The sequence below is a fragment of the Schistocerca piceifrons genome, chromosome 2, assembly GCF_021461385.2.
Source record: "Schistocerca piceifrons isolate TAMUIC-IGC-003096 chromosome 2, iqSchPice1.1, whole genome shotgun sequence".
Lineage (NCBI taxonomy): Eukaryota > Metazoa > Arthropoda > Insecta > Orthoptera > Acrididae > Schistocerca > Schistocerca piceifrons.
Window position 1 is genome coordinate 679,077,186 of NC_060139.1, and position 16,423 is coordinate 679,093,608.

The 16,423-nt window shown below is 41.5% G+C and overlaps 1 protein-coding gene across 1 annotated transcript in view; it reads right to left on the reverse strand.

Moving 5' to 3' along the window:
• LOC124776493 (SH2 domain-containing protein 4B-like) overlaps positions 1 to 15,040 on the reverse strand; it is a 608,338-nt gene extending 593,298 nt beyond the window's left edge. Inside the window, exon 1 of the mRNA XM_047251508.1 lies at positions 14,843 to 15,040. The gene's annotated coding sequence lies outside the window, so the exon portion shown is untranslated. The remainder of the gene's footprint in view (positions 1 to 14,842) is intronic.
• Between the last annotated feature and the right edge of the window lie 1,383 nt (positions 15,041 to 16,423).

Genomic DNA, 16,423 nt, shown 5'->3' on the forward strand with positions numbered 1-16,423 from the left:
TCTCTAATCGCAGTATTATCACCGTAATGATAAACGGAAGCAACAGGAAATGAGGGGTGCTATATTCACCATCTGTTTGTTGGCACTATCACTGAAGTCGGAGGAAAATCTCAGCTTTATGAGAATGATGACAGAGCATGCGTTCCCACATACTATGGAGTGACCAAAGGAAATAGCATAAAACTTAAATGAGGAAGACTGAAATCATAACACACACAAAAAGGAGTGAGTGTGCATAAAAAAGTAACGTCAGTCGGAATGGGCATGTGCTATAAAACAGAGCTCTTGACAAAATACAGATATATCTATATTTATGCCAGGAAAGTACTGATATATATCGGTCAAGTGGTTCAAGTGGCTCTGAGCACTATGACACTTAACATCTATGGTCATCAGTCCCTTAGAACTTAGAACTACTTAAACCTAACTAAACTAAGGACATCACACAACACCCAGTCATCACGAGGCTGTGAAAATCCCTGACCCCGCCGGGAATCGAACCCGGGAACCCGGGTGCGGGAATCGAGAACGCTACCGCACGACCACGAGCTGCGGACTATATCGGTCATATTTATTTCCCCGATATACCGATATCGAGTGTCGATATTTTTATTTTATATTTTCGAAACTTTCAGGGAATATTTGTTCTTTTGAAGTTGTAGCAGAACATAATTTTACTTTCACTGTGTGGAGCAATCTTACTACTTTTTGAGCTTTCATGACGTCCAGTCTTTCTCTCCGATTATGTGAAGCAAGTATAGATGGCACAAAAAAGAAGTCCGATTGCACTGAGGGGTGGCAGTGTGAAATGGATTAACAAGGTTTGCGACGTGAAGAAGTAGCGCACCAGTTGCGTTAAAAAATATTGTAACGCAATTAGTGTGAAGAAAAACGTAAATGACAAGACACGTCTTTGCGGCGAGCGGAGATGTGTGAAGGGAAATGCTGACATAATCGGCGCTCGATGCTACCAGCAGAAACTGCATCGTTTAACTTCACTACGCAATTTTGACACTACAACTGTTAGATCGCTGGCGTTGGCAGAAATAAAAAAAAAACCAAACAAATAAAAAAACAAAACAGGGAAGTCGACATCAAGTGTTCCGGACGGATCCGATATGTGACGGAACCGAACGACGAACCTGTCGCACCTTTTATAGTGCCACTTACGTGCAGTTACCATTGTTAGCAAAATGGTTATCGCCAAGAGTGAACGTGCATCGTTTTCCTTTAAATTCTTGCTCTAAGGGGGATGGGCAGGCTGCTAGCTTGTTAATGTACTGAACATCTAATAATAAATCAGTACTTAAATGTACAGCTCTAAAACGGGCAGCGTATTTACACTGTGCAGCAGCTATTTTTATAGGCTGGTCGATATTTTTCCGTTGCTATATCAGAGGTCGATAATGATATTTTTTTTAAATATCGCTATATCGGATTCCCGATATTTTTAACAATATCAACAATCGTATATAGAATAAGGTTCACTTTCCGAAACGATAAATCTGATCCAATTAAAGCATCCATTATGCATGTAACGAAGTGCGTCCAAAAGTGCGGTATGTCATGAGTCTAGTTTTAGAAACGAAAAAGTCATTTAATTTTTTTTTTTTCCTTGGGGGAAGCAGAAACCTAGTACTAAACTGTTCGCAGGGACTTTGAATGCGTATTTTCATGAAAAACTTATCACTTATAGTCCCTAAATTTCATACTGTTAGCAAAAAATGGATACAAGGGCATTCTTTGTCGGTCCATAGTAGAGTACATGTATATTACTCTTTCGCTGATTATTCAATCGTTTTCTCATAGCGACCTTCTCGTTGGCAGTACCCTCCAGGAAATCCAAATGGGGGACTAATCCGAAATCTTGAGCCAATGGAGTGATTATCATGACACTTTTTCAATTGCAGGCCACATGTTCTGTGGAAGCACATTGTGAAGAAAAGAATGTCTGGTAAACAAGGGCTCGGAAATGCATAGCTCAAGAGCTGTGAGTACTTGTTTCGTCTTCGGTACTGTGAAATATGTCTACTGCAAGCTGTTCGCTTTCCACACTTTGGGAGGATGTAGTGTAGACCAAAACAAGAAAAAATTGTCTACTAAACATGGACTCTAAAACGCGTAGTTCACGAGCTATGAACACTTGTTCAGTAGAAGAGATGTGTTCCACAGCAGCGAAGATGAACGAGTGCTCAAAGCCATTAACTACGACCTCAGGAAGTCTGACGGTAGTGTTTTGGCTCAGCGGTAATACATAAGCAGTTTAAGCTGTTAGAAAACAAATATCTGACCACCTGTATTGCTGGTCCATCTTGGGACTGCATGAGCAAATAATAGCTTCGTAGAAACAAGCGCCACCTGACTGTCTAGACATGCAGTAAATACCTGTAGCAGCACAAACAGCAGCAGCGAACGCCAGGTACCTCGGTGTGACACACCACGCGTGACGTCACAGCGATCGGTATAGGACGCGGCCCTAATCTTCCATTTCCTGCAGCAGTGCTGTCGTATGCTGGTGTCCCCCACTGCCGTATGGCTCAGTGGACACGATCCGTGTGATTGAGCAGCTACGTCTATCTGTGTGATAACAAATCTCTCTTCTGATTACTACGCGGAGACTTTTTTCTAGTCTTCGTGAACCGCACTGCTTACAAGTCTTGTCTGTGTCGGGCGGTGCAAAGAATCCACGTTGTTGTTTTGCTACATTCGCAAGTGGGAGCTGACAGTTCTGGGTAACGGATGGATGACATCTCGCACACCCGTTCGTCATTGAAAAATCAACACTTATTTCTTATTTTAGTAACCCAATATAATTTTTGAGAGGATCGTCATATAACTGCACTTCCTAATAGCAATAACTCGGGTTCATGTCCGAATCTAGAAATTTACGAAACTTTTACCTCGCGTTAAATACTTTTTTATGGCTAATTAAGCTCTATTTTCAAGTTGTAAACAGTTTTATTTGTTAGATGTGGAAGCAATTTGGACGGAAGTTGTAAATACAACAGAAACGCAAAGCTTAGCTGCGATGAATAAAACTGACATGCTTTGGCAGTTCTTCCTCACAACTATGCGTGAAAAACTTCATTATAGCAAACCAAACGCGTAACAGAATGTCGTGAAAACTGATTATGAACCGACAGTTGGATTCTCTAGTCTGCATGATCAAGCATCTCTCTCATCCGACTGCGTGTCACGTGACCTGTACTCGAGGGGAAAATTAACATAAGAGAAAAAGAATTGTCGACTTGGGAAGTGGACTGAAACCAAACTCATTTCTACAGTATGGCCCTTCACCAGTGACCCATCAAACCCGCTCACCTTCCGGTTACAGCCAACAGAACTTCAAGCTGTAAAAAAAATTCTTTGTCAATTGCCTCCATGTTTGGCGTCACACTAGAAGCCGGAACACGTGTTGATTTTTGTGTTCTATTAAGAACAGCTACTTGAAATTCAACTCTGTGACACAAGACTATCAACTTCTCTTAGACAACTATACTTCCACATAATTATGATTGCTGAAATATCTCAGTGGAAGATCAAGAAAGACAAGTTCTTGTTAAATAGGATGTAACAAAGCATTGTAGCATTTCACCCTTGTTGTTTAACATGAATGCCATGTCGAGCCAATAACAAGACTCTCAGACGACTACACTTTTACCAAAGATGAAAATGATAGAAGTACTGAACATAATGGATAAAAAGCACTCCGTCGTCAGGCAATGAGTGGCCTACCGGGACCATCCGACAGCCGTGTCATCTCCATGGAGGATGCGGATAGGAGGGACATGGGGCCAGCACACCACAAAAAATGTATGTGAAATCTTATGGGACTTACTGCTAAGGTCATCAGTCCCTAAGCTTACACACTACTTAACCGAAATTATCCTAAGGACAAACACACACACACACACACACACACACACACACACACACACATGCCCGAGGGAGGACTTGAACCTCCGCCGGGATCAGTTGCACAGTCCATGACTGCAGCGCCTGAGACCGCTCGGCTAATCCCGCGCGGCGTCAGCACACCCCTCTCCTGGTCGTTATGATGGTATTCTTGACCGAAGCCGCTACTAATCGGTCGAGTAGCTCCTCAATTGGCATCACGAGGCTGAGTGCACCCCGAAAAATGGCAACAGCGCATGGCGGCCTGGATGATCACCCATCCAAGTGCCGAGCACGCCCGACAGCGCTTAACTTCGGTGATATTACGGGAAGCGGTGTAACCAATGCGGCAAGACCGTTGCCCACATAATGGATCGCATGCTAATGAATTAAAATCGGTTAAGGGTAAACAAAGTTATGGCAAAGGTGAATAGCGATATGTTTTAAACAAAATTGGGAAAGCGCCGTAGTAAAAGAAGGTGTCAGAGTGTATTCTGGAAAATGAATATTGCTTTCTTCAACGAAGAGCTAGAATATGGAACTGAGAAATAAAGCCTTCAAAGCGTACTTCTGAACAAATGGAAGTATACTTCGACATGGGAATGACATGAAGTACGAACTGAAAAATTATTTTAAGGAACAGACAAGAAAAATCACAGTAGGAATATCGTAATAGAAAAAAAAGTTTAGATGGTACGATACCTGCTGTGGCACCAAGAAAGGTTGCCCTGGCACTGGAAACAGCAGTAGAGTGGTATTTATTTATTTAACCTGATCTGATTACGGTCATCGGGTCCTCTCTTACATCGGATTATGGTTTCACATATACAGTATCCTTCTAACATAACAATTTCAATAGGGCAAATAGTATTAAAATGATTTGAGTGTGGCGAACTGAGTTTATAATAATAACTATGAACTAATAAAGTTAATACTGGCAGTACTTGAACCACTGCAGCTACTGCCACTAATAGTGATAATAGCAATAATAATAATAATGATAATAATAACTGTGGTATCAGGTATCGAAACCACCCCACGGCCTATCAGAGATGCTAATGGAATGGCAAGTTACCGTCTGACGACAATAGTGGTCGCGCGGTATCTGAGGGACCCAACGCGGCGTTCCGACACCTTCGCTCGTGCTTAGTTCAGCGATCCTCATCCTTCTTGACACTGTAGTAGCTGCATTATCTGTACTGAGCCTTCGTTCGCTTGGAGAAATACAAGTTAAGTAAGTCGTATGCTTACTGCGTTGACTTCTTCGTTAATCACTTCTGCTACTGTCCACCTTTCCTACAACGACAATTGCCACACCACTCTGTAATCCACCTCTACTTAATGTTATGTACAGAGTAAGACACAACACTAATGATAGTGGCAGACAAAGGTAAAGGCTGACAAAGACTGGAATACAAAAACTAGGGCATGATGGGCATAACAGATATATAAAGATCCGTCGTACGACGCAGCTATACCGATCAAGGGACTGCAGTAGTAAAACAAAAAAAGAGCTTTTTCGGCACAACAATGCAGGGGTATTCAAAGAGATGAATAGAATTAAAAGTGGCTAAGGTCAATAATAGAGGATAGTTTTCAACACTGTTCAACTAATAAGCAGAGCTATGGGGGCATCTAGAAAGTATTTCGCCACAACGCGTTGTTGGTAGATTCTGCTGTCATAGTAACTATGACTGGTAGCTGATTTTTTTGAAATATTTAGGACTCAAATTCAGGGACTCATCACAGGGTCGCACTACCGTTTGTATGACCGGGCTGCTTTCGCTTATGAGTCTTTATTGTTAGCCTGCTTGCTAAAGAATATCTAGGAATTCTAGTGCAACCAGATTGTAGTTATTTTTTGTCAGAGCACTGAGTTACACGATAAGCACCAACGACTTTTCAAGGGGAAATCTGGACAGAGGACGGGATTTTAAAATACATGCAATACTCATTACACCCCTTATTGCTGCCTACGATGGAGAACGTAAGAAAACCTATGGGTGTCCCCAAACTATAAGTAAGAGAAATTGGATACAAATGTGACCGCCGGAACAATAATGACCACAAAACTTTCAGGTCTATCTGCTCGAGAAGGTAGCCAGGTGACATCCGACAGAGGATCTTGCGCAGTCTTTTTTCGTCGAGGGCGATTCGCCATATCCGAGTATTAGAATTTAACGAAGATAATGCATGGTGGTTTCTGAAAACAATTATTTGTCCTTCCACGACACTATAGAGCTATCATACCTGAGGACAAACTGAATGAGCATCGAACTGCACGTCATTCATCATTACAATAGGACTCCAATTACATAGTATTTACGCATTAGCCATTACGAAGAAATTTCAACCAAATGATCCAGAATCATTTTTGTTGTATTATTTTCTTATCAAATAAAACTGCACAGAAATAATTTTCTCTTCTTTTTGTTGGATGTTCCGTCAGTTAAATCGGCGGATGACATGCTTTCCTAAAATAAGATAGTTTTTTAGCGTTTCGGTAGATGAGCTTTCTAAAGCAATATTATTGACAAATAGGGCAGAAACCTCTTTCCACCAGCGATTGCAAGTCCAAGGAATCCGGTAACACCGCTTCGTGTGCGATAATAATATCCCTTGACCTCTGAGTTATGTGGAACTAATCCATGAGCCTAAGAATGATTGCTATAGAAGAAATAGTGGAATACCTTGTAACTACAACTAACAAATTATGAAGATGATATTCAGAAAATTCCAGGATCCTACGCCTGACAGTCGCTCAGACACGCAGAGAATGCAGTGTGGCCTACGAATATCGAGTGGAGACAAGACGAGCGCCGTTCACTTCCGCTAACTGCGTAAGTAAAGCAATGGAGTCTGTAAAAAGAAATTATTAGGGTAACAGGTGTAAAAAGTATTTATGAAATTAATTTACAGCCTCTAGTAAAAAGTTAGTGTCGGGGCAGTGGTAATTAGAGCACGATTTGAAGCACTGCGAACATGAATGAAGTGAATCAGACAGTTGATAACATTGCCGCCGGCAGTGCCTTCTTTAACCTCACACAGGCCCTGCGGCGATATGTTCGGCGAGCTCCCACTCTTCGCCACGGTTGTTGTCGGGTAGAGTCAACTTTATCGTCGCTGGGAAAACACTGGCAAGCACGTAAGCGGGGACCTCGCAAACAAAGAAAGCATGATTTACAAACACAGCTCCCTTTATCGTGGCTTCCGTTTGTCCTCACCAGTTTGGGAACTACTTTACAGTTAGGAGCAAAATATAAAAATCTTTCGTGTTTCCTTCGAATACCGTAACGATAAACGGGAAGGTATCTGTTCTGAGCACAGGAATTTTCTCAGTAAGTGTTACATAGTTGTAAAACTACCAGAGGCTACTGTAGACTACCATAAGTAAGCCTAGATTACGTTAGTTTCCCTTGTAACTGTGGTAGGTTTTGACGTTGTACTTGCATTACCTGCAGATTGGGTGTGTTGCGTATCTATCGGGCGTTATCGCTTTCTATACATACGCGATCAGTGTCTTACTAGAGTCCCCTAAAAACTGGATGCAGTAAACCCTCCAGAAACTGAGTCAGGATATATAAAGGGCCATGTAGCCTACGGAACATTGTTGTTCTGTATAGTTATATTCCTGTCTCTTACTTAAGAATAAACAATATTTATAGTAAAACTGAAATTGTCAATGTTTAATTCAGGTTTTATTCGAAAATTATTGATTTGTAATGTGAAACAGAGGGATGCTGTAGTAAAAATAAAGAAAACAATACAGATTTATCATAAAGCACTATAAAACGCAATTGCCTCCAAAAATGTAAAATAAAAAAACCACAAACCAAAAATAGATCGAACTTCGTCGAACGTCATGTTTCTGTTACCCCTGAACAACTTTCGCATTTGTCAGTAATAACAGGAAACTTTTGCCTTTGATCATGATAAAGAACGTTTTACTGAGTACAAAATAACAATAATTACATGCATTTATGTTTGTCTTTGTAAACTGTACTTGCATTAAAAGTAGTTGCTTTGGTTACATATAAGAGCAGAAATTACGCGCTCAACTGAGTTTTATTACTTACAAAACACAATTTGTTTTCTATAAGGATATAAAATACACAATGGACTAACACTGATTCTAATTACGCGCAAAACAAGAAACCAAAAACAAAAAAAACGAGGAGTCGTCGGCTCACATTTTCTCTGTAACACATTCGTTTCTGTTTCTTTCCCTAGCAGTTCTACCAACACTACCAGTAGTCCTACCATTTACTACGCCATTTATGTAGTGTACAAAAAATAAGGAAACATAGTTTTGGTGTAGCACAACTCTATTTACAGTCCTCATTATTCCTCCATAGAAAAACAATGTGGCATGTGTCCTTAATCTTTCTTACCGGAAATGTAAGTAGGCGAAGAACAACACTAAAGAACAAAAGATCACGGGATAGCAAGCTGATGTGCTTGGACGCGTTATTTTTTATCAGTAACGTCTGTTGCTTTGTGAGAAAGAAAGAGCAAGCTCAAAAATATTGTTACATTTAGATGAAGCTTGCATGTTACAAGTACTTACAGTCTCTCGATTAAGTAAGCCGAGGCAAAATGTCATTTCATCAAAATTACCACTAGTCATCTCAGTGTAAATGGTGAAATTTACTCTTGTTCAAGGGCCAGTTCTGCAGTAACTACACAGTCGGGTAAAACATAATGTTACTTATTCCAACCATTCAACAACAGAACGCGAAACATACTAGCTGACGGTAGTAATACGGGGTTTACTATTGGCGACAATAAAAAATTCCTGAAGAACATATATCTTTTCTTTTTACTGTCTTTACTTCCTCTCTCTCGATGCAACTTCGGCGCTATGGGTAGAGCTAAGCTTTCTAGCTTCCAGACAGACAGTCAGACATAAGTCTCGCGTAATGACCAAAACGCTATAATTAGAGAAGGAGGGCTTCCGACAGTCTTTCTTCCTGCGCATCGTCTATAAATAGAGTAGGGAGTGTGAGGAGAGGAGGAGAAATTATTCTGGTTGACAATGTACCCTCCACCACACACCACACGGTGGATTTTTCTCTGCTACGAAATTACAGTTACCTCGCTTAGGCTTAGGCTCTTAGTCTCACCTCAGTTTCTCTATGAATACGAAATGTATATTGTAATGCAAATGTCTATTGCTGTCAGCACTAAATCTTCAATCCCTTCAGGGTCCTGTTCAGCAGAAGAGCATTTTCGGGCTAAGCGGAGTCAGTCCAAATTCATTTGTGGGACTCTTTCTAATGAGTGAGAACATACACGTTCACCCACACTAAGTCACTATCTGTTTCCCCTCGAAGGAAATAACAATGTGTTTTGTGCCAGCTAGATATACCAGAATGCATCATTTTAATGTGACGTTCAGATCGCGTAATAAATTAAATGCTCCGATAAGGAGGCAGAACAAGCCCGAGTAAGAATCCACTCATCAGGTCTACCACTCATGACTATAAAGTGGAGAAGACCTAACTCGAAGGTAATAAACGTCGAAAGACAGTTCTTTAATGTTATGTATAAGCCATTTATCGATTGCGTATGGGCTGGTGGATTACTGCACAGCAGAAGTGAACAACATGAGAATGAATTCATCTGGCATCGTCTGTCTGTGAATGTTAAATCACTACGCATACGAGATACATGACAAGCTCCAGACATACCAATGACAGTACTAGAGAACGGAATTACCGGGTTACTGGGAAGTACGGCAGAGCTGGAGGACCACTTCAAGTCCTCAAAGTTGACGACCCGAGTCATCTGAAAACACTTCTTGAGCGACACTGCGTTTCTTAAGTATCGCCATAATGGAAAGTTCCATTGTTCCAGCAGACATCTCAGTAATGTAATACATGAAATGCAGGTTACATTTTGAACCGAACGTTCTGCAAGCACAGACAAATAATGCACGTCACATCACGGATCAGAAAGGAAAAGAAAAAAAGAACACTAGAGTCAAGGAATGTGCCCATGGTGTGTGCTGTGAATCGTGTGTGCTGTGAATTCGCATATTGACGCCCCTAGGTGACAGGAACGCTTTGTAACGTGTGCCAGTATGGGATTGTTATAACGGGTCGGCCACCTAAATTGAAAAAGAGTTTCTATATCTACATCAATTCGGCGCCTTTACTTTACAAAGCTAGGTTGTTTTGATGTGTGCTGAACTGTAGGCGAGTAATGACTACATGTTTAGTGTAGTGTCGTGTTTTTATTGTTGATGATAAAGAAGAAAGAGGATAAAAGTACGCGCCAGCGCACAGCTTACTCCTCTCTGTTGTTGTTGTTGTGGTCTTCAGTCCTGAGACTGGTTTGATGCAGCTCTCCATGCTACTCTATCCTCTGCAAGCTTCTTCATCTCCCAGTACCTACTGCAACCTACATCCTTCTGAATCTGCTTAGTGTATTCATCTCTTGGTCTCCCTCTACGATTTTTACCCTCCATGCTGCCCTCCAATGCTAAATTTGTGATCCCTTGATGCCTCAAAACATGCCCTACCAACCGATCCCTTCTTCTAGTCAAGTTGTGCCACAAACTTCTCTTCTCCCCAATCCTGTTCAATACCTTCTCATTAGTTACGTGATCTACCCACCTTATCTTCAGCATTCTTCTGTAGCACCACATTTCGAAAGCTTCTATTCTCTTTTTGTCCAAACTAGTTATCGTCCATGTTTCACTTCCATACATGGCTACACTCCATACAAATACTTTCAGAAACGACTTCCTGACACTTAAATCTATACTCGATGTTAACAAATTTCTCTTCTTCAGAAACGATTTCCTTGCCATTGCCAGTCTACATTTTATATCCTCTCTACTTCGACCATCATCAGTTATTTTACTCCCTAAATAGCAAAACTCCTTTACTACTTTAAGTGTCTCATTTACTAATCTAATTCCCTCAGCATCACCCGATTTAATTTGACTACATTCCATTATCCTCGTTTTGCTTTTGTTGGTGTTCATCTTATATCCTCATTTCAAGACACTGTCCATTCCGTTCAACTGCTCTTCCAAGTCCTTTGCTGTCTCTGACAGAATTACAATGTCATCGGCGAACCTTAAAGTTTTTACTTCTTCTCCATGAATTTTAATACCTACTCCGAATTTTTCTTTTGTTTCCTTCACTGCTTGCTCAATACTCTCTAACGGTTTGAAAATCCAAAGGAGGCTGCGATCAACCATTTACAGTCACACACCATTACAGCACGATGAACTACAGAGAGATTTCCAATTTAAATTACGACATTAAAGCAACAGTATTGTGATGAACTTTACGATACCATTTCTCCCCCAGTAGTGACCAAGTATTTCCACGACCAGTATTCAAAATGATTTCCTCCGAGTGGAGTGCCACCGCACAAAAGTGCGTAAGCGGTCTGGGCCACGAAGGCGCGTGCATTTGCAGGGTCGGTACGTGTTCCGACGACCAAAACATCAAAACACCGGAAATACGAGTCGTACGTATGTGTGAATCAGACGTTCTACTTCGTTATATACAGAGGTAGGTGCAATTGTGAAGATACTGAGAAGTGTGTGTCAGCGAGTCATTAGGTTCATTGGTAAACAAAAAATGTTTAATTCCTCTTTTCGAAATAACAAAGCCATCTCAAAGAGTTTCTCCTTTGAATGTATGTACAGTGTGATACGATAAAAAAAGACAACAACAAAACATCTGTTGTGTCTGCTGCCTGTCACAGTCGATATCTGTCCCTGTTTATCTCATCACTACGGGACGATATCCACGTACAGGTAGACGATAAACGTAACAGTGTTTCGGTTTATGAGAAAGAGCTCTGCATCATTTTCTGGACAAATCATTGACAGACGACGACTATTGATGGAACGATCAAAGACACCGCCAAAATACACAGATAATCTTCCTAGGTCGTTTAAAACGACAAATTTTGCTTTTCGATACTACTGATAGTGTGCTAGTCAGTGACGTCGGCAAGATACAAAAAACCATTGTAAATGACTGCTCACGAAGGTAAATTACGTCTGCAAGGTGCTGTTTAACCTTGCTACACACGCTTATCGTTATTAGTGCGACGAGATCTATCACGGCTGCCTGGTCAAAAAACGGATATATTGAAATAAAACGCAATCGAGATTTATAATACACGAAACATTGGAGAAGTACGTTTTCAGGGTGTTTTCGGTGGAGGTAAATGTATCATATTTCCAATGCGAACGAGGAAGAACATTGTACCTGACTGATGGAGTAAGAACCCACAGCGATCGGCCGCACAAGATGAACTGTCAGAGGATGAAAATAAAAAATAGCACGGCGTTCCAGTTGATGGTAGATTGCCGGAATCATTGACATACTGGTACAGCTACTGGAAGTACTGAAGAATACAATATGTCAAATTTTCATAGTGATACAGTTAATCAGTATGTCGGCTATGACATGATACAGTCATGCGTATTTTAATTATTATTATGTGACGGGACTGGTGCGGATTTATAGAGGTTTCAGGTGGGTATGTCCTAGTTATTAATGCCTTCAGCCTTGAAAATATGTCAAAGTGGGAAAACAGCTAATTCCATACAGGATGTAAGTATAACTTGTAAATTAGCAATAAATGATTCTTGTGAATGAAGTCATTTAAATCACTTAATCTATTTCTTTGTTGTAAACAAATGTGTTACAGAGAAAATGTGAGCCGACGACTCCTCGTTTTTTTGGTTTTTGGTTTCTTGTTTTGCACGTAATTAGAATCAGTGTTAGTCCATTGTGTATTTTATATCCTTATAGAATACAAATTGTGTTTTGTAAGTAATAAAACTCAGTTGAGCGCGTAATTCTGCCCTTATATGTAACCAAAGCAACTACTTTTAATGTAAGTACAGTTTACAAAGACAAACATAAATGCATGTAATTATTGTTGTTATTTTGTACTCAGTAAAACGTTCTTTATCATGATCAAAGGCAAGAGTTTCCTGTTATTACTCACAAATGCGAAAGTTGTTCAGGGGTAACAGAAACATGAAGTTCGACGAAGTTCGATATATTTTTGGTTTGTGGTTTTTTTATTTTACATTTTTGGACGTCATTTACAACGACGTTTCGGCTATTGCCGTCATCAGATAAAAACTTTCAACGTCAGATTCAATAAGTTTTCTGTAGATGGTAGTAGCCAAAAATTCCTTATAAATTAAGAAACGTATAAAACCATTCTTTTTCTGTCATCAGTTTCCTAACTGGTTCGATAAGCCTGTCACGAATTCCTCTACTATGCCCATCGCTTTATCTCAGACCAGCATTTACAGCAGACGTCATCAGTTGTGTGTTGGATATACAGGGTGACTCTGGAGGGAAAGGACATGACTGTGTTGGTAATTCTAAACGAAAAACTTCAAATGAATATATTTCCTTTTTTTGTATCCGGCACACAGCTGTTTAAAAATCACGGGCTTCAGTCGCATGCCGTTCTCAGCACTCATACGCGAAAACGACTCAAGCATTAGCTATATAGTGTTGTCTTTACATGCCATTTCAATGCGCACAAATTACTGGTGACCAACTCATCGGTCCAGTTGTTTTAGATAACCGTGTTAATGGAGTACGGTATCTTTATAACTTTCAAAATTTGTTAACCAGAATACCTGGAGGATAATCCTTTGGCAACACGACGTACTTCTAGCATGCCGGAGTTCCTGCGCATTCCGTACAGCCAGTGACACAGTAGCTCAGTGAAACGTGTGCTGGGCGTTGTATCGGTCTCCGTGGAGTCGTGTCTTGGACACCGAGGTCACCCGATCTTACTCCATTAGATTGCTGTTTGTTTTGTTGGCTTAAGAGCGAAGCCTATACGCGCAGAGTGGACAAGAAGAAGAACTTCCCGCTCGTATTTCACACGGGTGTGCTCAGGTGAAGGACAGTACGAATGAGCTCAGACCAGCGATACAACAAGAGCTTCAAAATGCGCTGCAGTTGACGGTGGACTTTTTGAACATCTTTTGCGAGGAAATTTGCACAATTAGACAAAACATAGGATCAGAAACTTTCATTTACTATCATCTGCATTTGCCCTGTTCTCCACTGTTTTCATTAGTTTCCTCCGAAACTGCTAAGACCAGAACATACGTTCTTATGACGTTTTTCGTTCAGAATCACTAATATTATCACCCTTCAAAGCACGTAGCTTTCCTCCTGACTCAACCTGTATTCCAAACTGTATCTATCCCTGAGTTTACTAAATACAGGTTTCTCTAGTGCCATGGAATTATTCCACAACGTTATAACACACGTCCTTACACCCTGTCCCTACTTCTTGTCAATGTTTTACAAATATTCCTTTCCTCGCCGATTCTGCGGACAACCTCCTAATTTCTCGTCTTATTAACTCGCTTAGTTTTCAGCATTCTTTTATAGCACCACACTTCAAACGCTGCGATTCTCTTCTTTTCTGATTTTCCCACAATTCGTGATTCACGCCCATACAGTGCGGTGTTCCAAAGTACATTCTCAGGAATATTGTCCATCAAACGAAGGCCTATGTATAATAGACATTTTAGCGGAGTATGCGATCTGCATATTTTTACCCACAAAAATCAACAATGATCGGAAACTTATTCAAGAAAATGTGTGATTGTTATGATACACTTGTTCACTTCTCCAAATCGCAACCAAACTGCCACCCTTCCAATCAGCCTAGAGCTCGAGTTGCGCTGCAGTCGGTCCTCACTACCTCCAGTGTCGATGGTGACGTCACTGGTCAAAACAGAACGTCAGCATCGCTCTCTTCAGTAGACTTCTGTTACTCGAACCCATCTTCCTTTGCGTGCGGGACCTGGATGACCATCAAACTGGAGACAATCCGAAGAAGGGCTCCAGAATAGAACGAAGCCAACAGAGCATCGCGGAAGGAGTCGGCGTGGTACTGGAGACACATCCCCGGAAGGTGAGCCACCTACCTTGTGTTTATGTCGATGACTGTAGGAGGAAGGAAGCGTGCGGCAGGCCGGGCGGGTGTCTGAAGGCGGGCGGCGGTCAGCAGGCGAGGCGCTGCACTGGCGACATGAAGGCGCTACGAGGCACGCGGCACTGGCAGGCGTGAGCTGTGCTGTGCTGTCGGCGACCGGCCGGCCGGCTCGGAGCACTGTGCGCGGGCGTGGCGAGGCACCGACTGGCGACCGCGCCGGGCGCGCCGCCGCTGCCCGCCCCCCACTCCCCTCCTGTCGAGGCGCCGGGGAGGGGGGAGGGGCACAGCATCCGTCCTCGCTGCCGCCGCACTCTGCAACTATGGTGCTACAACGGGAGACGACAAAGCGTAAGTCACAGCAAGACAACGTGGAATCACGGATATCATTTTTCAGGAGGTAAACATTTGAACTTCGAGTCGGTTCTTTGTTCCTTGTAGCCTATACATACAACTGAAGCCAAGCGTCCACTAGAAGCGTATTCGTTCGACTAGTTGGACGGCCGTATACAACTACACACGGCCGAATAATCCCAAGACATGTAGCGCCCCTGTTGTTATTTGTGCGTGATGACTGGGTGTTGTGTGATGTCCTTAGGTTAGTTAGGTTTAAGTAGTTCTAAGTTCTAGGGGACTGATGACCATAGCTGTTAAGTCCCATAGTGCTCGGAGCCATTTGAACCATTTTTTGTTATTTGTGTCTGCGTGTGTTTCGTACTTAATTAGAAACTATGGACATGGAGAAGTTTATAAGTCACTTGAATGAAATCACTGAGAGATAAGCAAGACAAGAGATACTGTAACCTCCCAACCGATAAATTCCGTAACCTACCAATAATAAAATGTGACTAACCTCGCAATAAAAAAATGTGACTCATATATACCCTTTCAATAATTAACTGACTGTGAATCTAAACTGGTAAATTTGGACGTCACCAGTGCTACGTCATGGCCCTGAAAGATAATACTGAATAAATTAAAAAATTCTTACCTCAGTAAGGTCGCCAGATAACGCATATATATCTGCTCCTATAAAAAATTTTTCTGACACAGCCCAGTGCAATGCTGGCCGATTGATTTGTCATGTATAAAAAGAAACAACTGATTTTTCTTTACAATAATCGGGATGACCATGGATTGGAGAAATTAGGAAATTCTTTAAATTGAGATGAATGATTGTCAAAAGTCAATTTTTATAAGAAAGATTATTATTAAGAGATTTTTTTAAAAACATTTCCACAGGTCCCGAGTTCCGGCACACAGTTTTAAACTGCCAGGAAGTTTCATATCAGCACACACTCCGCTGCAGAGTGAAAATCTCATTCTGGACTTACATGGGACTTGATATAACAATAGAACATATGTGCGAGGCTGCTTTTACCTTATACTACATCGCTCAGGCACCGCCATCGCTCACCAATACCGGCCCAGCCAACTCGATACACACGACTCCTAGCAACTACTTACTTCTACTACTACACAGTTCCTACTGCAGCCAACACTGCTCTCTGGTCTGAGATTCTCTTATAGCTTACATATCGCAGGCAGCGCGTGAGCAATCCATCGAAATTACATC